The sequence below is a fragment of the Echinops telfairi genome, unplaced genomic scaffold, assembly GCF_000313985.2.
Source record: "Echinops telfairi isolate 266 unplaced genomic scaffold, ASM31398v2 ScPeMD7_18;HRSCAF=68, whole genome shotgun sequence".
Lineage (NCBI taxonomy): Eukaryota > Metazoa > Chordata > Mammalia > Afrosoricida > Tenrecidae > Echinops > Echinops telfairi.
Window position 1 is genome coordinate 39,141,474 of NW_022103915.1, and position 25,459 is coordinate 39,166,932.

At 36.3% G+C, this 25,459-nt stretch overlaps 1 pseudogene; it reads right to left on the reverse strand.

Annotated features, from left to right (window-relative positions):
- Nucleotides 1-975: 975 nt before the first annotated feature.
- LOC115868709 lies at nt 976-25,459 on the reverse strand (annotated as a pseudogene).

A 25,459-nucleotide genomic window follows, 5' to 3' on the forward strand; every position in this document is an offset into this window, starting at 1 on the left:
TTATGGTTGACTATACTCTGAGATGGCACTTTTCCAGTCAAATATTGAGCACCTTCCAAACTGAAAAGCTCATCTTCTGGAACCATATCTGACAGTGTTCTGATGCTGTTCATAAAAATTTCATTGAAAATGTTGAGGGCAATGAATGTACAAATGTGCTTTACTGAGAAAACTGGAGAACAATTCAAGCCTGCGGAGGAATGTTGAAGGATTCTTTGGGGTAAATACTGACTGATTCAGGAAGCATCAAAACACGATGGAAAAAAATCCACAGAATGACTATACAGAAAAAAAAAAAAGGTCAACATTCATCCATTTCAAGGGATAGCATATACTGTATATACTCGAGTATAAGTGGACCCGAATATCAGGCAAGGCACCTAATTTTACCAGAAAACTACATCTAAAATGTGCTGAAAAACTCAGTTTATACACGAGTATTTACGGTAATCAAGAATCAATGGTACTTAAGGAAGAAGTCTAAGCTGCACTGAAGGCTTTAGTGAAAAACTCAGTCACTACCATCAAGTCAATTTCAATTCATAGTAACTCTATAGGACAGAGCAGAACTGCTCCTGAGACTGTAACTTTTTATGGGAGTAGAAAGCCTCATCTTTCTCCCACAGAGGGGTTGGTAATTTCAAACTACTGACCTTGTTGTTAGCAGCCCAACATGTGACTCACTATGCTAGCAGGGCTCCTAATGAAAATTTAGAAGCTAAAAAATTGGCAGAGTACAGATAGAAAATTTTCCCCCCCAAAGACTGGAAAATAGATTTCAAGAGAATGCTTGGCCTTCTTGGGAACTAACATTAGGGTTATGGATTCACGCTCGTTATTTTGGGGACACAATGAACAAGACACAGCGGCACAGTGTGGACATGTGTACTTTCTGGTCCTGGGTTGCCACTCAGAGGGCAGAACCGTCTTCATGTGTGGGTCACGTGGATCCAGGACCCTCTAAGGAACCAGGGATTAAAAGTATGTCAGGTCCTCATGCGTGGTCTTGTTGGTCTGGTAGTTGGACAAGGTCAGAGGCTTGTTCTCGTGAGGGAGACTGAAATACTCTCAGGTGCATGAAGTTGTCATCGCCCGTGTGGACCTTGATGAAGTAGTTTGTCCTGGCGACCACTTGAGACTTGTACTCCACTGCCTTAAACTCCTGGAATGTCTTGTTTTCTTTCTCTTCCAGCTTGAAATTTTTCAGCAGGCTGATGAAGAACTAGAAACATTCACTGGTCTGTGTCAAGAAATCTAAAATACTTTAAAAATTGACTACATATGTGTCTATCCCACAGAATGCCAACCCAACAAAATGTGGAAGTTATCAAACGGTACTATTAATATCACAAGCAAGTAAATTTTTGCTGAAAATCATTCACCAAAGGTTGCAGGCTGTATATCACAAGGAGCTAACAGAAATTCAGGCAGAATCCAGAAGAGGAAATGCCATAAGGGGCATTTCTGATGTCAGATAAATATTGGCTGAAAGCAGAGAGTATCAGAAAGATGTTTACAGGTCTTTTATTGACTATGCAAAGGCATTTGACTGCGTGAATCATAACAATTCTGGATAACATTAAGAAGAATGGGAATTCCAGAACACTCAATTATGCTCATGAGGAACTTGTACATGGATCAAGAGGCAGTTGTTTAAACAGAACAAAGGAATACTGAGTGGTTTAAAATCAGGAAAAGTATGCATCAAGGTTGGCTCCTTTTGCCATATTTATACAGTCTGTATCTGTATACTGAGCAAATAATCTGAGAAGCTGAACTATATGAAGAACTCAGCATCAGGCCAGGTTGTTATTGGTAAGTGCCACATAATTGTTTCTGATCCATATAGACCCTGAGCACAACAGAAAGAAACTCTGTAAGATCCTGCCTCCTCCTTACAATTCTTCCTATGCCTGAGTCCATTGTAGCAGTCACCGCTTCATCCATCTCATTGAAGGTCTTTTTTACTTTTTGTGCTCCTCCACTTTACAAGCATGATGTCCCCTTCTCCAAGGAATGATCTGTCCTGACAATATGTCCAAAGCATGTCAGACAAGGTCTTGCTATCTTTGCCTCCAAGGACCACTATGGCAGTACTTCTTTCAAGGCAGGTTTGTTTGTCCTTTTAGCAATCTATGGTACTTTCAATATTCTTTTCCAGCACCACAATTCAAATGCATCAATTCTTCAGTCTTCCTTATTCAATGTCCAGCTTTCAAATGCATATGAAGCAATGGAAAATCCCATGGCTTGGGTCAAGCAAACCTTAGTACTCAAAGTAGCATCAGGCCTGGAGGAAAACATTAAAATGCAAATGACACAACCTTAGTTGTTGAAAGCAAAGAGAACTTGAAGCACCTGATGATGAAATACAAGGACTAGAGTCTTTTGTATGGAATGCAACTCAATGTAAAAAGAAAAAAAAAATCCTCACAACTAATAGATAGCATCATGATAAATGGAGAATAGATTGTGCTTGGATCCATAATCAATGTTCACGAAAGCAACAGTCAAGATATCAAATGATGTACTTTATGGGCAAATCTGCTGCATAAGAAGACCACTTTAAAGTTTTGATGAGCAATAATGTCACTTTGAGGACAGTGGTGTGTCTGACCCAAGCCATGGTATTTTTAAGCACCTCATACACACTTCAAAGTTGTACAATGGAACAACAGGAAGACTGAAAAAGAATGTATGTACATATTTGAATTATGGTGCTGGTGAAGATATTGAAAGCATCATGGACTACCAGAACAACATGCAATCCATTGTGAAGAAAACAGAGAAGAAAATAGCAGGAGAAAAGGCAAAGCAGGAGGAATAGCAAATCAAAAGGAAGAGAAAAAGCAGAGGAGGAGGAAGAGGAATTGGTGAGGACAAAGGGGGGGCAGAGAAAAAAAGGGAGTCAGTGAAGAAAAAACGTGGAAATGGGAAGTTAGACAAGACAAATAGAAAGAAAAAGGGGAGAAGGAAAATAAGAATGAAGATAGAGGTGAGAATGGGGGTGGGGGCACTGTGAAGTGTAAGGGGAAATGGAGAATACAATGAAAAGAGAGGAGGGAGTGAAAAATGGAGAGGGGATAGAGACAGAGGGGAGGGGAAAAGAGGAGTGGAGTAGATTGATTAGACCAGAGGAGGAGGAGGACAGTGGAAAGAAGCTAAGCAGCAGGAGAAATGGGGAGTGGGATGGGGACAGAGAGTAAGGGAGGAGGAAAATCAGGAGTACTAGGAACATGAAGAACACCAGGAAAGATAAAGAGGAGGAAGAGCAAGGCTGAGGCAAGAGAGTGAGATGAGAGAAAAGGAAAGGGAAGGTACATGGGACAATGTGCTGTAGGTGTAGTATAAGGGAAAAGAGAAGGGGAAGAGAGGAAGACAGAGAAAGGAAGAAACACAACAAATCAAAGGGTTTTTAACTGCTCATACAGCTTGAGCAGTGAAGTTAACAGATGTAATGTGTAGTTGAGAAAACATATGGTGTATGGTATAATTGGGTTCCCATTTGGCACCTTCAATATGTGTCAGGAATTACTGTAGCAACTACAGCAACTACTAAAGAGGCTGAAAAACAAAAGAAATTAAGTTTCAACAAAAGCCAGGCTCACAGAAAAATTAAATCTATTCTGCCATCTCAACAGCAACTTTGTAGGTGTACAAAAGTTACATGATTCAAACAGCTAAAATTCATTCTAGCAGATCAGCTTTATTATTATTTATGACTACATGAATACTACACTTTGTTGTGTTTAAGGACATTTGCTTTTCATATATTTTATATAATCTGGTTACTCTCAGAAGATAATTTTTTAACTATATGAGTAAATATAACCATCACAGTATAATTGCTTAATTATTTCATTAGATTCCCCACTTAGGTTCTTTCAAATTGGAAGATGTTGTTAATTTTCATTTGTTTTAAAATATACACCCTTCCAAAACTAAGCTCATTGTCATCAAGTCAGTGCCGACTCACAGTGACCCTATAGGCCAGGGTAAAATTAACGGCCCCTGTGAGTTTCCAAAACTATAATTCTTTAGTGCAGTAGAAAGCCTCATCTTTCTCCTACCGAGCAGCTAGTGGGTTTCAAATGGCTGACCTTGAAGTTAGCAACCCAAAGCACAACCACTAACACCACCAGGTATAGTGCTACAAAACACCCTTAGATTTGCTAATTATTACTTTTTGTTGAAAAAATTCAAATATGTATCTCTTTTTGACACAGTGTAGACAGTAAGAAAAATGAGAAATTGATTCTGTGAATGGATGTCATTAATAACTGCCAGCTGTTTTCTCATTTTTCTTTCTATAGCTCTGGTGGCAGAGAGCAACAGGTCAGGCTACTAACCACAAGGTTAACAGTTAGAACCCACTAGCAGCTCAGCTAGAGAAAAATGAGACTTTCTGTTCCAATAAAAATGTATAGCCTGAAAACCCAAAACTTGGAATCAACACAATGCTGGTGAGTTTTTACATTTATTTTGGATTCAGGGAATCACTCCCTTGCTAAATTAGTCTAAAATAATTTTATTGGTTTCATTTTATACTTAATTCGTGTTTTACTTAATATTATATAACTAAGTGAGGTAGTTACATAATCTGGTGTCAATTTGGGACTTCAGAGGGTGGAGCCTAGTCTTGTCAATCAGGTCACAGCCAATGAGACCTCAGTGGGCATGGCCTTCCCCTGAGGATTCTGGGAGAACTCTGGTATGCCCTCCTTGAAGGCAAGACACTTTCTCTGCTCACTCCCTTGGAGACACTCTAGTGACAAGACTGAAGACTACTCCCTGAGAGCCATCCCTGAGGAGAAGCCACATGGACCTACCCTGATGCAGCCAGAACCCTGGACCTGGAGAAGCCAAGTGGAGACACCTGCTAGCACTGCGATGCTTACAATACCACTGATCTACAAGACTTCCCACCCACTTGTCTGTGATCTTCCCGCATTCAGCATCATTGCATGTGCTTCATGAGTCTAAAGAGGACTTTACAGATTGGTGTTGAACATATGGGTTAATATGGGTGTCATGGACTTGATCTGGACTGGGCTGGGATGTTTTCGCATTATTCAAGTGCTCTTGTATATAAACCTCTTTCCTATGCACATGAGTGTCTCTATGAATTTGTTTCTCTAGTCTACCAGCACTAACACACTAAGTTACCAATAGTTTAGTGTTGATACACAGTATTACATACATACATATATAACTCCAGTCTATGTGTATAGAATGTTATGCCCTCTAAAAATAACAGAAAAATAGCCTCTTTTAGATGTAAGAAAGTCTTCTTGTTATTATGTTCCAATTTAGTTGAGTCTTAAAGTCTAGCCAAAATGAGGGAGCTGAGTTTGCTGACTTGGGGAAGTTTGAGCTGAATCCATGTGGGTTGAGGTTTCCCTGGGAGTGGTAAGTCCTTTTAGGCACTTATTAGCAGACCTAAAAGAACTATGTAACATGTCCAAAAAAAAAAAAAATAACTCAACCTTGAGCATTTCTCACTGGCATCACAACTTGTTAACTTCCTGAATAAACCCTTTGATGGTGAATATTTTCAGTGAATTCTGTGTAGCCATTGCAATGGATATTAGAATTAAGAGAGATCAAGTACGGAATACTAAGACAACACACAGCACAGTATTCTTTAAAAATAACAAAAAGAGTAAATATCAAGTACTTCCAAGGATGTCGAGATATTGGAACTCTTGTACATTGTTCAAAATTTAATAGAACAAAAACACATAACCACTACATCACCAGGGTTCCTTCCTACATTGTTAGTGTAAAATGGGTAAAATACTGTGAAAAAGCAATTTAGAGTTTCATCAAGAAGTTAAAACATCAATATACTAATTCCACTCCTAGATATACAGTGTAGAGAGAGAAAAAAAAAAACATGACCCCACAAAAATTTGGATCACATGCTAACATTAGCATTATTCATATAGCAAAAAGGATGTCAGGTGCAGTGTAGCAATGATGAAACATACAATTTTCCTCTAGTTCCTAAATGCTTCCTCCCCCTTACTATCATGATCCCAATTCTACCTTAGAAATCTGGCTAAACCAGAGGATGTGCATTGGTATAGATAGGAACTGGAAACACAGGGAATCCCTTCAGGTCCAGTGGTGAGAGTGGCGATACTGGGAGGGTGAAGAATAAAGGGGGAACTGATTAAAAGGATCTACATTATCCCCTCCCTCGGGGACAGACAACAGAAAAGTGGGTGAAGGAAGACAGACAGTGTAAGATATGACAAAATAATAATTCATAAATTATCAAGGGGTCATGTGGGAGTGGGGAGCTGGGAGGGAAGGGAAAAAATAAGGAGCTGACACCAGGGGCTTAAGTAGAGAGCAAATGTTTTGAGAATGATGAGGGCAATGAATGTACAAATGTGCTTTACACAATTGATATATGTATTGATTTTGATAAAAGTTTTATGAACCCCAAATAAAATGATTTTTTTTTAAAAAGGATAAATAACCCATGGAATAACAATGTGGCATATGAACACATTGGTATATTATTCAATTATAAAAAGGAATGAAGTTATGAAAAATATTGCAATATGATTGAACCTTAAAAACATTATGTTAATGAAATACACCAAACAAAAAGGCACTTAAATGACATTTCGGATTAGGCAAATTCATAGAGACATAAGAATAGTAGAGGTTACCAGGGATTAGGGAGAGGAAGAAATACGGGAAGTTATTAGTTAAAGGGTACAGAATTTTGGTTTAAGATGATGAAATAGTTTTGGGTGTAGTGACACTACAGCACATGTTCAACTTCACTCACAAAAGATAAATGCGTATTAAAACTAAAATGAGAAATCATAATTCATCCTCAAATTGGGAAAAATTCTAAAGCTTGACAATGCTTTCTGCTCCAGAGGCTGTCGTAAAGAGGTATTCTTAGTGAGAGGACAAAATGTCCTAACTCCTATGATGGGATAATTTACAACAAAAGTACATAAGCATTTTCCACTTGACCCAACATTCCTACTTCCCAGAATTTATCCTTTAGATTTATTTCCAACAAAATAACTATGCATAAGATTACTCATTTATTTGTAGAAGCATAATACTTGGAGGAGAAAACTCTAAATGCTCATATAAACACATTCCAAAAAATTTTAAGACAGGTTAAAATAACTATCTTGCCTCTACACAATGGAATATCATACAACTAACTATAAAATAGTGGAAGATATCTGCCAAGTGAATTAGAGAAATTTTCAGAAGATTTTAAGAAGTGAAAAAAATGTAAGGTACAAAATGTTATTAGTGCTACTTTCTAAATAAAAAATGAGACATTTAAAACTATAAAATTATACCTTGCAAAAAAGAAACATAAGGATAGACTGGAAAACAAAAATATTTCCCTAAAATGGATGTAATAGGAAAAGAGTAGGAAGAGTAGTGAAAGAATTGAGATATTTGAGCATATGTATATATATAAATTTTATATATTTTTAAATTTTTGAGCCATGTCACTGTTATAGGTCTTTAAAACTCAAAGTAGGAGAAAAAGATAAAAAGTAATACAAACAAAAATTAACCTAGCTATGTACCAAATTAAAAACGTAACGGTATAGAAGAAGAAAAATGGAATGAATCTAAATAATTCTCAAACACATTATTCCGATATTTTATCCTCAGTACCATAAATACTAAGAATAACACAAAGTACAAAGAAATCTCAAACCATCCTTAACAAGTTTATTACTAATGATAGTACAGGTGCAGAGAAGAAATTATATTATTTGTCTTGTAAAATTGAAAAAATCAGTGCCTACAATGGTAATGTTAAAGGCCAGGATTCTCTTTATGGAAGAGAGGAGAAGCAAAATAGAAGGCAGTGAAGAAATAAATTCCAGATGATAATTCTAGATTTTAGTATCAATTCATGAATTTTACATTTTTTAACTTTTACTTACTACATGTGTCTACTAATCAAGCCAAAAGTTCTTGGCCCCCATAGCAATGAGGAGGAATGTCTACTTATAGGATTTATATTTATATTCCAACAATTATTATTCAGTATGGTGCCTAATTAGTCAAAGGATTTGGCTTTATTTTTATTTGTTTGTTCATTTGTTTTATGTAAGAAATCAAGCCTGTATTTTCAAAGTCAAAATTGTATAATGAGAACCCCTTCAAACTTGTTTCTACCATGTTCTGACATGTTCTTTATCAATTCTAGCATTTTATTTCATTTTCACAAGATTTTATTCCATGATCACTTGTGGCCACACTACAAGAAAGAACTTCCCAAGGATCCTAAAATATTGGGTAAGGGACCAATATTCTTAAAGTTTTACCCAAGATATTTATTTAAACTAAAATGAAAACAAATAACTTTAAACAGAGAATTCGGGAGTTGAGGGGGCATTTCCTTAAAGAAGAGATCAAATTTAACATCAATTAATGGAACTTTAACATCAATTAATGTGCCAAACATAGGTGATAAAGTGCCAGTCAATATAGCTTAATCTTAATTTGGACAAAAAAGAAAATCAAGAAATAAGTCCTAATTGAGAGAGATTCTATAAAAGAGTAAACATCTTGAAAATTAAAAACAAAACCAAAACAAATGATCAGAAAAGATACCAACTATTCTACTAATGGAGGATAAGAGTCATGACAACTAAATGCAATATATTTTCCTTGATTCAAGCTTGGACTAAGTAATAATAGTTACAGCTATTATAATTTAAAAAGAGGGAATCATAGGCTGAAACAAGTTAAAAAGGAAAGCTTCTAGAAGAAAAAATGTCCTGGCAACTTAAGCACGCAGAAAGATTCTAATAATAGAACATAGAAATGATAATAATTTAAAAGTTATACACATAAGTTCATTTAAAAAACTGCTCATCAAAAAGATACCACTAAGAAATAAGTAGGCAAATAAAAAACTAAGAGATAAAATCATAAGACATTTATCTAGCAGAAGATAGGTATTGAGAAACAAAAATAACTCCTACAAATTAGTAAAAGCCAAATATGTCCATTTATAAAAGTGAGCAAAATGTACTGAGATATTCACAAATGATCATTATAGCTCTTGGGGAACACAAAAATGTTAGAACCACTAGTAATCAAATAAATATAAATTAAAACTGCAATCCAATACTACCACAAACCCAACAGAATGGCAAAAATCAGAAAAATTGGTAAGATCAAACATTGCACAGGATTTGAAATAAGCAGTACTCTCAAACATTGTTGATAGGAGTAAAAACAGTATAACCACTGTAGTAAAGGATTATTCTAAAACTAAACATGTACCTAATTTTATTATTTAGCAATTTCATTACAAGAAATATCAAAGCATATAGCCATAAAAGCTATGCATAAAGTTTTTTATGCATAGATTAGCTTTTATGGCTTTTAAAATATTCTACAGGCAACATATTGAATGATTAAACTATCTAATGATGTAGGGAACATCAAGAGAAGATGGAAAGAATATGCAGAATCACTGTACCAAAAAGAATCAGTCAACAGTCCTCCATTTCATGAGGTAGTATCTGAGCAAGAACCAATGGTGCTGAAGGGAGAAGTTTAAACTGCATTAATGCATTAGCCAAAAACAAGCCTCCAGGAATTGATGCAATGTCCTAGTGAAATGTTTCAGAAAGCTGAAGAGCATTGGAAGCACACACTGATCTATGGCAGGAAATCTGGAAGACAACTACTTGGCCAAATGACTGGAAGGAATCCACATCGTGCCCATTCCAAAGAAAGGTGACACAACAGAATGCTCCAAACGACAGAACGATTATCCTTGATATTACACACAAGTAAATTTTCACTGAAGATCATAAAACAGTTGCAGCAATACATTGAATGGGAAATAACAAGTTCAGGCAGAATTCATAAGAAGAAACGGAACAAGGGATATCACTGCTGATGTCAAATCAATCTTGGCTCAAGCAAAGAATACCAGAATCTGTTTACTTGTATATTACTGAATTTATATAGAAAGGCATTTGACTGAGTGGACCATGATAAACTGTGGCTACCCTTGAGAAGAATGGGAATTCTGGAACAGTTCCTTGTGTTCATGGAACTTGTACCTGGATCAAGAGGCAATTGTGTGAACAGAACAAGAGAATACTGCATGGTTAAAAATCAGGAAAGGTGTGCATCAAGGTTGTATCATCTCACTATACTTGTTCAATCTGTATGCTGAGCAAATCATCAGAGAAGCTGGATTATATGAAGAAGAGTGTGGCATCAGGATTGGAAGAAGGCTTATTAACAAATGATAAAACCTTGTTTGCTGAAAGTGAGAGGACTTGAAGCACTTGCTGATGTAGGCCAAGATTGTTGTATAGATTACAACTCGATGTTAAGGAAAACCAAAATCCTCAAAACTGGACCAATAGGTAACATCATGGTAAATTGAGAAAAGGTTGAAGTCAAGGATTTTGTCTTACTTGGTTCCACAACCAATGCTCATGGAAGCAGCAGTCAAGAGCTCAAAAGATTTATTACTTTAGGTAAATCTGCTGTACAAGACCTCTTTCGAGTACTGATGAGCAAGGATCTTACTTTGAGGGCTAAGGAGTACTTATTAACCCAAGCCATAATATTCTCCATTGCCTCAGATGGGGGTAACCCCCATAAAAACAGAAAAAGGCTCCACTGGGCAGAACTTTTTTTTTTCTTTAAATCATTTTATTGGGGGCTCGTATAATTCTTATCACAATCCATACATCCATCCATTGTGTCAAGCATATTTGTACATTTGTTGTCATCATCCTCAAAACATTTGCTTTCTACTTGAGCCCTGGTCCGTTTTTTTTTTTAATTGTTTTATTAGGGGGGTCATACGACTCTTATCATAATCCATACATATATCAATTGTGTAAAGCACATTTGTACATTCATTGTCCTCATCATTCTCAAAACATTTGCTCTCCACTTAAGCCCCTGGCATCAGCTCCTCGTTTTTATCTCCCCACTGCCCGGACAGAACTTTCATAGTATCCACTTTTCCCATTAGAAAAGCATCTACAAACTCACTCTGAGTTAGTGCACCCAGTGGCGTAGCCTGGGAAGGTTCTCTCTGGTTACAGTGAATTTTTTTGTGAAAGTTGTTTCACTCCAACCTCATTTTTTGTGATGGCTGATTTAAGAGAATAGCATGCGGCTGTGAAATTTTGTTTCCTGCTTGGAAAAAATGTCTGCAGAAACGATTGAACAGATGTTGAACACAGCTCACAAGGGCAATATTATGGGAAAAAACAAGTGTATGAGTGGTTTTCTCATTTTAAAAAAGGTGAAATGTTGATTGATGACAAACCTTGTTCTGGACATTCATCAACTTCCCGAACAGACAAAAATGTCAACTTGTAGAGAATTTGGAGTTTGTTCTACCAGGTCAGATTGTTAATCAAAATTCTATTTAGAGTTTCTGAAAAGATTGCATAACAGTATGCGACAAAAAAAAAGGCCTGATTTATGACTGCTTTTGCCACTATGATGATGTACCTGTTCATCTCCATGTGCCCGTTTTCGGCAAAAAAAACCCAGCATGCCTCTCCTGCCTCATGCACCTGACCTCACTCCATGTGACTTCTTTTTGTTTCCACAAATGAAGAGGGACATGAAAGGAGAATCTGTTGACTACATAGAAGGCTAGAAGAGGTGAGGGGAAAAATGAGGGAGATGCTGTCAGCCATCCAAACAGATGAATTTGAAAAATGTTTCCAAGAATTGAATTATAGATTTGACCAATGTATTAAGTGTAATGGAGAGTACTTTGTAGGTGATAAGGTTGTTTTGTCAAACAAATTTAAACACATAGCTTTTGAGTGGGGGGAATTCCAAGTTTGGGGGGCTACCTCCTTGTATGCATATGAAAGTTTGACACTGAATAAGGAGACTGTAGAAGAATTGATGCCTTTCAGTTGTGGTGCTGGAGAAGAATATTGAAAGTATCATGGACTGCTAAAAGGACAAACTGATATGTCTTGGAAGAAGTACAGCCAGAGTGCTTTAGAAGCAAAGATGCTGGGACTTTGTCTTGCATACTTTGAACATGTCAGGAGTGTCTAGTTCCTAGAGAAGGACATCATGTTTGGTAAAGTGAAGGGCAAGGAAAAAGAGGAAGGTCCTCGATGAGATGACTGACACAGTGGCAGCATCACTGGACTGAGGCATAGTGTGAGAATGGCACAGGGCAGTGTATTGGGTCAGCGCACCTAACAACAGCAACTACAGCCATAAAAGGCTTGTATACAAATATTCAAAGCCATTTCATTTGTAATACCCCTAACTTGAAACATTGGGATCCATCAACAAGAGACTGGGTAAAAAATCATAGTACATTCATATACAATGAACAAGAGAAAGCAAAGAAAGATACATGCAATAACATGAATGAATCCCAGTATCGTTTAGGCTAAGGAGAAATCTTATCTAAAAGAGCACATATTGCAGGATTACATGTATACAAAGTTGTAGAAGTGATAAAAGCTATCAAAGGTCAAAACTAAAAAAATAAATAAATAAAATGATTGTCTCAGGAATTAAGGCAAGGACTAATTGAAAATTGTAAGAAATTTTCTGGGGTGTGATATTAGTGTTTCTTAAATTAGAAAGCGGTTTATTACACAGATGAATATATTTTTCAAAATTCATCAAGCAGTACTCTTAATTTTTAAATTTGTTTGTAAATTTACATCCCCAAAAATAATAACCTTAAATAAACGCTGTTCTTAATTGCCATCGTGACAGCTTTGACTCATAATGTTTAACATAACTAAATTCTGCTCTGTCATGGTCCATTTTCTTGCTAGCTGATATACATTTAAGCCCACTGTTGCAATTAATTTGTTATTACATCTCTCTGAGCACTTCCTTCTGGTTAATAGCCTTCTATTATATATGCATACTAAAGTGTTTGTGGCTTGTTATAGTTACACCTTTCTGTACACTTTGTGTACTTGTAAGAAGATATGGGTGGAGTCCAAACTATCAATCAAGTCTCTGGCTAAAGAAGACTCTTTCGGAGGTACAGCCTATTTATAAGACCTTGTAGAAAACTGGTCTTTCTCTCTCTTGCCCCTTTCCTTCCTGTTCCTAGGGCAAGTGACCCATGTGTTCTGCTGCCCTGGGAACTTTGGAAGTCCTGCTATGTTCCTACTGACTTGGATCCACACAACTCCAAATCCAGCTTCCTGCTGCTCTTCCTGCTTCATTGGTCTGCAGTTGTGAGTGCCTGAGCTGGATTGGGCCATGTGAAATTATTAGTAATAGAAGAAATTGAGTAATTTGGGGAAATTATAATGTGAAGAATGTATTTGAAAATAGCATTGTATTATTTATTATCAGGTTTTCTGAATGTGACCATTGCAATCTGGTCCATGTTCTTAGGCAAGTTATGTTGAAGTATTTAGGGATGACATATCAAATGGTTCTACTAATAAAATTCTAGTAAACATACATTCACAGAAAGAGAGAAAGACAGTGGGAGAGGTCATATACATGAGGTGTTAAAATATGGTAATTAAAAAAATTTATCATACTATGTGAAAGAAACTCTACTCATGTCACTGTGCTGTACTGTAGTGACTTTCAGTAGGCAGTTATGTAGACAGTTATGGCACCGGTATTTCAAATACCAGTACAGTCACACATGGTAGACAGATTTCATTACTCTGTCCAGATTAACAAAGACTAGGAAAAAGACCTGGTGATCTACTTTCAAATTTAGCCAGTGAATAAATAAATAAATATATGTGTGTGTGTGCGTGTAAAAAGCTAATATTTATATGTGTATACAATATTTATATAATTTGTAGAAATATACTATATTGTATTTTTGAAAATTTGTGTTTGAGTGTATATCTATACATTTTTTCACTAATTATATTCACTGCTCTGATGCTGATAAATGAGCCCTTTGAGTTGGAAGCACTTAAACCACACACCAGTTGTAACAACAAATTTGAGCCACCATAAAGAAGGCACAGGTACAGGCAGCATTTCATTTCATTGTGCATGGGGTTGCCACAAGTCTGAGCTCACTCCATAGCTCACACAAAAATAACAGATGAAGGAATATAATTGTCTGTAGTATTCTTAAAATTTCCAGTTATTCTTCTAATTTAACATTAAAAAAAGAGGACTTTTGGCAATATTAGCATATAGAGGCTGTCCAATTCAACATAAAACAAATTGTGGTATATTCATACAATGATACAGAATTCTACAAGGAATGAGAATGAGTGTAGCAACTGAAGGCTGAGAAAAAAATCCAGACATAACAGTACATACCATATTATATGAGTTTACTTTATACACAATTCAAAATCAAGAAAAACAAATTTTGGGTGCTAAAAGTTAACATTTCCTCTTCTTGGAGAGACTAGCAGTGACTGGGACAGTCACAAGAGGGCAACTCTAAGGTCAATATTCTATTTCTAGATCTACCAAAAAAAAAGGCATCTAAGAACTAGAGGAAAGTCTGTATGTTTCATCGATGCTATACTGCACCCTGACTGGCTTCGTCACCTCCCTGCGACCCTTCTGTAAGGGGATGTCCAATTGCCTACAGATGGGCTTAGGTTCCCCCCTCTGCACTCCCCCTCATTCACAATGATAAGATATTTTGTTCTGTGATACCTGATACCTGATCCCTTTGACACCTCATGATGACACAGGCTGGTGTACCTCTTCCATGTGGGCTTTGTTGCTTCTAGCTACATGGGCACTTGTTTATCTTCATGCCCTTAAGACCCCAGACGCTATGTCTTTTGATAGCAGGGCACCATGAGCTTTCTTCACCGCATTTGCTTATGCACATATTTGTCTTCAGCGATCTTGTCCATAAGGTGAGCATAATGGAATGCCAGTTTAATAGAACAAAATGTTCCTGTATTGAGGGAGTACTTGAGTGGAGGCCCAATGTGCATCTGCTACCTTAATAATAAACCTATAAATATATGCACATTCTTAAATGCTTCCTCGCCACCACTATCATGATTCCAATTCTACCTTACAAATCCTGCTGGACCAGAGGATGTACATTGGTATAGATAGGAACTGGAAACACAGGGAATCCAGGACAGTTGAACCCTTCAGGACCAGTGGTCAGAGTGGCGATACTGGGAGGTTGGAGGGAAGGTGGGGTAAAAAGGGGGAACCAATTACAAGGATCTACATATAACCCCCTCCCTGGGGGACGGGCAACAGAAAAGTGGGTGAAGGAAGATGCAGACAGTGTAAGACATGACAAAATAATAATAATTTATAAATTATCAAGGGTTCATCGGGGGGCATGGGGAGGAAGGGAAAAAATGAGGAGCTGATACCAAGGGCTCAAGTAGAAAGCAAATGTTTTAAGTATAGTATAGTATAGTATAGTATAGTATAGTATAGTATAGTATAAATAACAGAAAAACTTTTATGCATTCTTGGTAAATTTATAATTGACCCACTAATACTTCTAATATAAAATTCCTTAAAACTTAAAAATTCCTTAAAATATTTGTTTCCTTTAGAAAACTGGTATGATCCCTTTTACTACACAATGTCATCTATAGATTCACTTCTATCTCTACTTTGCTTTGGCTGAAAGGATACTGAGTCAAATCTAATGTACAACTGCAGTACACTGTACTGAATTCTTGGGAAAATACCAATTCTCTTTTGTGTGTTTAAGGATATGTATCAGGCTCTACTAGTGGTAGTCAGCAGGCCATCATTCTAATAAACAAAAAGTTCAGTCTAGTGTCGTTTAGTGGAATCAAAAGCCAGTTCCAAAATTTATTTTGCAGGCTAAAAACATTCTTACTTTAAGACCTTTATAAACCAACTTCTTTCTCTACAACAGTGGTTCTCAATCTGTGTGTCGCAACCCCTTTGTGGGGGTCGAACGACCTTTTCACACAGGGGTCGCCTGATTCATAACAATAGCAAAATTACAGTTATGAAGTAGCAACAAAAATAATTTTGTGTTTGGGGGTCACCACCACGTGAGGAACTATATTAAAGGGTCGTGGCAATGGAAGGTTGAGAACCACTGTCCTAGAAAGATGCATATATTTCCCAAATTCCAAATCATATTTACTATAATTGGTTTCATTAACTACGTGCAATATTACCAAGTGATGATGTACATCAGAGACTCTATGGAGTTTTTTTTGTTTTAAATACCAAAACTGGACGCTTTTGAGATTCTGATTCATTAACTGCACGGTAAGATTTTAGGGTATAGTTAGATCCTAAAATCACTGACACAGTGCAAAGAATATGGAGATTAAAATCTGAATAAACAACTCTAGTCTGGCTCTACTAATTATTAGCTAAATGAGCATAAGCAAATTCTTTAATTCTGTGCTTTAGATTTGTCATCAAATTATACAACAAAAATAAGAATCTGTACTAACTACTGTTTGAGGTTGCTAAAAAGAATAAGTAAGCATAATATTTGCTATACTGATTTAAGAACTATGAGAAGTATATTAAAAAGTATGGTTTAAAGTATTAAGTTGTTATTATTGAAAGATATTATTAATGAAAATTACTAATAAATATACACTGGGCTTATGGCTAAAATCAGGGTTCCTTTGCCTAATATAGTTCTATATGTTTTCAAGAGCAAATATATTTATTTTAAAATTTTCTAAATCTGTATCTTTCTTCTTTTTTAATCAATGACCTTCAGTGTTCTTAGAAAAAGGACTTAAAATCATAAAACTCACATATTCTTTCCCACAAGAATTCGTTTCTCCACTCATTTTGTTATCAAACTCTGCTGAGAACCTCTGAGTATCTCTAATTAACATCTCTTTTGGCATAGTGGTTACTCCTTGGACTGCTAACTACAAGGTCAGTTCAAAAACACTGGCCACTACTCATAAGAAGGGGGCTGCTTTCTACTCCACAAAGTGTTAACAGTCTGGGAAACTCACAGGGGCAGTTCTATCCTGTTTACCCTATAGGGTCGCTATGAGTCAATGGCAGTGGGTTTTGTTTTTTTTGTTGTTGTTGTTTTAAACTCACAGACATTTCTAATTACTTGAAACCATAAAAAGTATTTACAAAACAGGCTGAGATATTTGATTCCAAAAATTAAGTGATTTACATACATGCAATCACATCAATCAAGATTCTTCTAAACTTTCTGCAATTACTATGGTAGAATTGAAAATGTACAAGAAATAGCAAATGTCTTTGGATTACGCAAGTGGCTTTTTGAATCATGCAAACAATTCCAAAAATCTTCACTTATTTTCCATTTGACACACATAAATATTTAATATTTTATGTTGCCATTGATCAAAAAGGACTTTTTATGGCACTGTGGGTTAGGTGTTGCTAACAACATGGTCAGTGGTTCAAATCCACTAGCCACTTCTCAGGAGAAAGATGACACTATCTGTTCCCAGAAAGATTTAGTCACAGAACCCCTAGGGTTTACTATATCTCCCAAAGAAAGGGCATTTTTGTGTTGAACTGGGTGCTGCTGAGTTGAATCGCACATTTGTTGGGTATTATTAGGTGCTACTGAGTTGATTCCAACTCCTAGAGATTCCTTGTGCCAGAGAACTGTCCCATAGAATTTCATGGGCTGTAATCTTTACAGAAACAGACCACCAGGTCCTTTTATGTTGCTGGTTGGGTTTGAACTGCCAATCTTTTGGTTAGCAGCTGAGTGCTGTGTTAGACAGGGTTCTCTAGAGAGATAAAACCAGATTGCTAATAATTTTATAGATAGATAACACAAGAAATAAACAGCTAAATTATAAAGCAGTACAAATGGCTCAATACAATTCAAATGTGTTAGACAGTTGTGAGACACTGGCAGTCCTTGAGGGCCGCCAGGTAGTCCTCTGTAGAAAGAATCAGGCTATCCCAGCACAGGCAGCAAACTGCAAGGCAGGTCACCAACAGTCAGTCCCCAGCTCAAGAGATGTAAATTCCAATTGTGTGGCAAAGCCAAGGTCTTAAAGGAACCTCAAATTACAGTGACACACTCCACGGGTTAGGTGTCCCACAGGTAGTGTAGCTTGCAAATTGAGGCACAGAACAAGCAAGACAGTCGCACACTGGTCCGATGATCAAAGAGCAAGAGAGAAGAAAGGCGAGGTTCACTGAGCCATTTATCTCTCTGCCCTTCAATTAGTCCCACATGTGTTTATCGGCCAGGCTGGGACAATAAACTGTCTCAAGTGCCTAACCATTTATGCCACTAGAGCTCCTTAACTGACTTGTGTTTTGTAAAAGTCAAAAGGATCCTTTTTATGAATGGCAAAAGCATATCTAACTAAGAGAACAACACTGGTACTTATTGCACATTTCACACACACACACACACACACACACACACACAAATATTGTACCTAAATTTCAAATGCTAAAATAAGTGACATTAATCATATGAAATATTTCAAAATCATAAGAGAAGTAATATGGAAAGGTGAAAAAAATATTGTACTGGAAGGCAAAAGATCTGCTTTCAAATCTTAGCTCTATGGCAAGTATGTAGTGTAACTTTGTAAATAGATTTTAATCTTTATGAGCATGGGTTCCCTCACCTATACAATAGGGACATGTATACTTCCACTGGGAAATTTCAAAGGGTTAGTTTAAATATCAAATAATATATGTTGATAGTAAAAAATTATATGATCTGTTATTATAAATGCTGTATTTATAATTGGCCTAAATAGTTTTGGACCTTTTGAGATACAGATAAGCCAACTTGGAAAGAAAATACTTTGCCATTGAGTAGATTCCAACTCACAGAAACCCTCCAGAAAGTGTAGAACTGCTTCCAGGGTTTCAGAGACTACAAATCTCTCCAAGAGTAAATAGACTCATCTTTCTAAGAGTGACTGGTGGACTCGAACTGCCACCAGCTCCTCCAGGGGAAAAAGATGAAGTTGTCTGCTCATGTAAAGACCACTTGAGAAACTTCCCGGGTTCACTAACAGTCAAAATTGGCTCAGTGGCTGTGGGTCTGGTTTTTGGTTTATCTTTCAGAAGAGAAAGGCAAATACAGAAGAATGACTAATAAGAAATAAGTAATATTTGCAAGCTTTACTGTAAATTTAAATTGGTATGTTAAATATATAACTCAAGATTATTTGTATAAGAATCAATGATCAATATAACCTCTTAGCCTCTTCAAAACATTTGTAAAAACGTCAAGTTTACTTAATGATTGAATTTTAATTTTCAGAATGTCTTCAGCTATGTTTTAGGAGTATGTTAGTTAAGAACACAAACTCATGAGTTAAACAATGTGGACTTGGATCCTGGTATCCACTTAATAGATGTATGACCTTCATCCAATCATTTACCCTCTGTTCTTCTATTTTCTCATGCTTAAAATGAGACTAACAGTAGGATCTCTCAGAGTTGTAAGCGTTAAGTACATCAATGCATAATTGTGCTTAGAATACTACCTGATGGGTTCTAAATGCTTCCTAATATTATTTCTGTTACTATAATTACTATAACTATTTCTACTTGGCCTTGTGAAAATTGCCTTAAAAGGATGAAAGAAAAAGCTAAACATTTTTGGTAGTGGGTGGTTTAGTTAAAGGTTTATCTAATTTCATGAAGGCAATCAGAGAAGATGTGGGCAGCAAACAAAATTAGTCTTAGAAAGCATCAGCAGTATCTAAAAGTATACCAAACCATGAGTTTACACTATAATTTAGATAGACCTAGTGAAATTTGAGAAGGTTAGTATCTACAGTTTACGGAGAACTTTTTTTTAGAACACTAAACTGCACTTGTAATTGCTCTTTCAAACTCTCAAATTTAACATAACGCTTACCGTGAATTTTATATATTAACCACAAATCTAAAAATCAAATAGATAAATCCAAATTTCAACAAAATACAGCTCCAGATTTAAATAAATTCCAATAAATATAAAAGTTAAAAGAATAATTGAGAGGTGTGGTTTAAAACTCAAATAGAAGTAAGCTATCATTTAAAAATAAATTTCAGTTGATTATCTTTGACTATGCAAGTACTTTCCTAACTAGCTGTTTGGCAGAGGTACAAGGCTCAAATAAATGTGCACAAAATGTGTGTGTGTTTGTGTGTGTGTGTGTATCTCAAATATAGTATTCTTTTGTTGCTATAAGACTGCAGCCTTCAGTAGGGATTACAACTCAATGTAAAGAAAACAAATATCAGCACAGCTAGAACAATAGACACCAGCATCATGATAAAGACTGAAGTTGTCAAGGATCTCATTTTTCCTGGATGCACAATCAATACATATGGAAGCAGCAGCCAAAAACTCAAACAATATATTGCATTACGCAAATCTGGTGCACAAGATCTATTTGAAGTGTAACGGAGCAAAGACGTTCTTTTGAAACTTAAAGTGCACCTGACTCAAGGTATTTTCAATCGCCTCGTATGCATGTGAAAGATAGACAATGAATAAGGTCCATGGAAGAACTTCCATGTTTGAACTATGGTGTTGGTGAAGAATATGAAAAATATCATAGAGTGCCAAATATATTTTAAAAAAAGGAAACATTGTTGAAGGACCTACAATCAGAATGTTCTTTAGAAGCAATAATGTCAAGATTTCCTTTAATGTACTTTGAACGTGTTATCAGGAGAGACCAGTATCTGGAAAAGAACATCATGCTTGCTAAAGTGGAGAATCAGTGAAAAAGAAATAAGCCTTCAAGGAGATGGACTGACACAGTGGCTACAACTATGAGCATAAATATAATAATTATATATATGTATTAATGGCACAAGACCAGGCAGTGTTGTGTTCAGTTGTATATAGGATCTTTATCAGTTGGTGTCTATTTGATGGCCCCTAACAACAGCAAGTAACATACAGTAAGTCACAAATCAATACTGAAGTCATTGTACATTACAGAGTTGCAATGAGGGCATTGAACAGGGGCACAGGTAAGAATAAAAACAGCCTTTAAAGTGAATGAATCAGACTGACTAAAATGAAAAATTCTACTATGTGAAACATGAAAACCAGGAGCCAATTTTTTTTTCCTTTCTTAAGAAGAAATATGGCATGGTGGATGAGAAATATTTTTCAAAATCTTTTGACTAGGCTTCTTAAAATGGATTACAGGGAAGTAAAGCTAGTTCACACACAACAAACTAAGTTAAAGTAATAGAATGCAAAGGAGTTTATGTGATTATTGTGAAACTGAAATTACTAAAATTTGATAAAATCTACACGAGAAAATAAAGCAACAAAGATAATTATTAAATTTTACACTTTTTACACATGAAGAACCTATCATTTGCTAAGTGCTAGGTACTGTGTAAGAACTTTACACATGCACGTATAATCTCCTTTAACCTAATTCTGGCTAATCTTGACAGAAATTACTCTCTTCTCTTTATAGTTAAGAAAATGAAGCTTAGAGATGTTAACTAATTTTACAAAGAACTCAGAGTTAAACAGGATTCAAATCCAGATCTACATAACTAAAAACATACCAAAAACAACAACTGATTGACATCTAACCATTTCAGGAGATACTATTATGATCAATAACTGATAGTTTTAACGGTAAAAATGTGTTAGTCTGGGTAGACTAGAGAAACAAATCCAGGGAGACTCAAATGTGTATAGAAAAAAAGCTTTTCTATACAAGATAAATTGAATATTGAGAAAACAATCCAGCCCAGTCCAGATCAAATCCATAAGTCTGATATTAGCCCATATGTCCGATACCAATCTATGAAGTACTTTTCCGACTCATGAAACACATGCAATGACATCGAATGTAGGAAGATCACAGGCCAGTGGATGGGAAGTCATGTGGATTCAGTGGCACTGTAAGCATCTCAGCACTGGCAGGTGTCTCCACATAGTTCCTTCAGCTCTGAGGCTCTGACTGCCATCAGCCTATCTCCATGTGGCTTGTAACAAGAATGTCACACAGTAGAGAGAGAGTGTGTCTCCTACCTCCAAGGAGGAATACAGGAGTTCCCAGAATCCTCAGGAGAAGGCCACGTCCACAAACAGGCCTCACTGGTTATGACTGATTGACAGGCCAGACTCTATCCCTTCACTCTTATTCCTCTCAAATTGACAAACAATTATATAAACTACCACAAAGTCTAAGTTGCCCTGAAGGTATTTTGGGGAGAGGGAGGTAGATCAGGATTGATAAAATACCAACCACAATCTTTCAAGAAATGGGTGAAAGATTGCACTAGCCTATGCAAAGAAAGTTGAGCTATAGCTATATACCTATATCTTCTTGATATGCAGAGGATCACTATGAGTACAAATGGACTCACCAGCACATCATAATAATTTAAAATATATATTTATTTTGCTGACTATGAAAGCGCTGTCAATGGAAATTTAGATGGGGTATGTGGATTGCTGGTGTCAGGTGGAACTTGGCTCAAAGCAGAGAATACAAGAACGGTGTTCACTTGTGTTTCATTCCCTATGCAAAGGCTGTGGGGACCTTAATAAATGTGGCGAAACTGAGAAGAATGCGAATTCTGAAACACTTCATTGTGCTTATGAGGAGCTTGTACGTGGATCAAGAGGCAGTTATGTGAACAGAGTGCAGGAATACTGCATGCTTTAAAACCAGGAAAGGTGTGTATCAGGGTTTTATCATCTCATTATACTTGTTCAGTCTATATGCTGAGCAAATCATCACAGGAGCTGGATTATATGAAGAAGAATGGGGATCAGGATTAGAGAAAGGCTTATTAACAGATGACCCAACTTGGTTTGCTGAAAGTGAGGAAGACTTGAAGTACTTACTGATGAATGTCAAGGATTGGTAGCCTTCAGAATGGATTACAACTCAATGTAGGAAGACCAAAATCCTCACATATCAATAGGTAACATCATGATAATGGAGAAAAAGTTGAAGTTGTCAAGGATTTTGTCTTACTTGGATCCACAAACAATGCTCATTGAAGCAGGAACAAAGAGACCAGAAGATGTATTTTATTTGGTAAATCTGTTGTACAAGACCTCTTTAGAGTATTGAAGAGCAAGGATGTTACTTTGCGGACTAACATGTCTGACCCAAGTCATGGTAATTCTCTATTGCCTCATATGCATGTGAAAGTTGGGCACTGAATAAGGAAGACCATAGAAAAATGAATGTATTTGAATTGTGTTTCTGGGGAAAAATATTTGAAAGTACCATGGACTGCTACAAGGAGACAAACCGATCTATCTCAGAATAAGTAAGGCCAGACCTTAAAGGTTAGGATGGCAAGACTTTGCCTTACATACTTTGAACATGTCAGAAGGAAACAGTTCCTGAAGAAGCATGTCATGTTTGGTAAAGGAAAGGGCAAAGAGAAAGAAAAAGGTCCTTGATGAGATGGATGGGTACCGTGGCTGCATCAATGGGCTCTGGCACAGGAACAATTGTTGAAGATAGTGCAGTACAAGTACAGTGTTTCATTCTGTTGTGACACCTAACAACGGCAGGTCGACGGGGAGTAAGGTAGCATTAAGGTATGTGGACTGAGAATAAGGGTAATGAATAAAGCTTGGATAATCCAAATTCAAAGAAAGAAGCTACAAACAAAATGAAAGGAAATGAGAATGTTTAATAGAGAATGTTTTGTAACAAGAGTTACAAAATTGGCCAGGGTTAGAAACACATTTGAAAATAACTCACATTTTAAAAGTGATTCTTTAATACAAAAACTTTCTCTAATACAGAGAATATAAAGTAAAACTGCAATCCAATATTAACCTTTAATATAATTCATCTGGCACAACACAAGTCTTAATGCAAAAACGAATCCTCTACAGGCCTGGTCTAATAGCCAATTGTACTTTTAAAATGATTTCATTATGACAGTTAGCACTGTCTTCTGCAAAGAAGTGATCTTTCCATACATGAGATGTGCTACCCTAAGTGAAGATGTTGAGGTGTTATCAATTGACAGATACCTATGCGACAATAGAACCGTCTCATAGATTATCTTGGCTGTGATCTTTATAGAAGCAGAGCCAGGTCTTTATCCCACAGAGTGTCTGTGTGGGTTTGAACTGTCAACCATTCAGTTAGCAGTCAAGTACTTAACCACTGTGTCACAAAGTTTTAATTATACATAGCAAAAGGCTTTTTAGGACTCATACAAATTTATCAAAAGAAGTAATAGTTGCAAAGAAAGACCTACTGAGGGGTAAAAATTACATGAAATAGCTCAGCAACAATAAAGCTCCCGAAGACTTAAATTTGCTTATAAGGGTACAGCGGATAATAAATACATTTATTTTGAGCTAAGGCACTTAAAAGTACCTTTTAAAGAAAAACTGCTATTATCCTGACAGTCTACTGAAGTTAAATAAAGGGGATAATGATAAATTCTGGTAGATACAAAGAGAAAATTAACCCATTAAATTGGCTGAAAATAAAATTATTTGCTAGTAACAGGATATGATGTAGTCAGTATTAGGGAATCCCAGGCGCAGACTGTGTAATTAACTGGGATGAGAAGAAAACCTACTTGTACTTATGTTAGGAAGGCTCTGACTGCCCAATCATCAACATAGACTACACTGAACCTGCCATTCTTTATTTTTTTCGATATTCTCTCTCTTAATATATATTTTTATGTCCTTTGGAGCTTTTATATTTCAAGTCATTAAGGCAACAGATTGTATCATGAAAGATTGATATCAGGCACACACCTCTCACCAAAATTATCTGCCTTTCTTCTATTAAATGCTCTACCTCCAAACTTTCCTATCTCCAAGGAACTAGTAAAAAAATATGAACGCTGGCTCCCTAAAAAGTTTAAATCTGTTAAATTTACCACTAGATACAGCATTTCTTTTATTTTTATATTGTCATCTAATTGACCACAGAGTTCTACTAGATCCATTCCTCCAGTGGAAATCTAGGCTATTTTTTCCCCATCAGTATTTAACTTTCACTTATTTAATAACATAATTTTAATTAAACATATCTGCTAATATAGTTAATATCCAAGAGTCAGTACAGGTAAATCTCACCATACCTCAAACTGAAAGAAGTGAAGAAAAAATTCCACACTGTGAGATGAAATATTGAAGCTTTTGTGTGTGTGGGGGGGGGGGGAGCAGAGAGGCCAAAATGCTTAATTGTGCAGGAAACATTAAAAATTATATTAGGAATACAGAGTTCACATCTGTCCAAGGATGATTCATAAGAAGTAGAAGTCAGACATGCCTTCATCCCTCATCCTTCTTTATCTTCTTCTGACACCAGCCATCCTACTCATGATACTCTACTCTGCTGAGTTCCACAATCCATTGCAATGGCCACAGAGAACTCTATAGACAATACTCACAATTAATGGGGTTTATCAGGGAAGTTACCAGTTTACAAGTCAGGATCAAGAAAGCATTAAGGATACTTCTCACATATGCTGGCAGAAATGTTTCCTTCTCTACGGTCTTTGGCTTCTGAACGACAAGGTCCATTGGCTTCTTACCCAT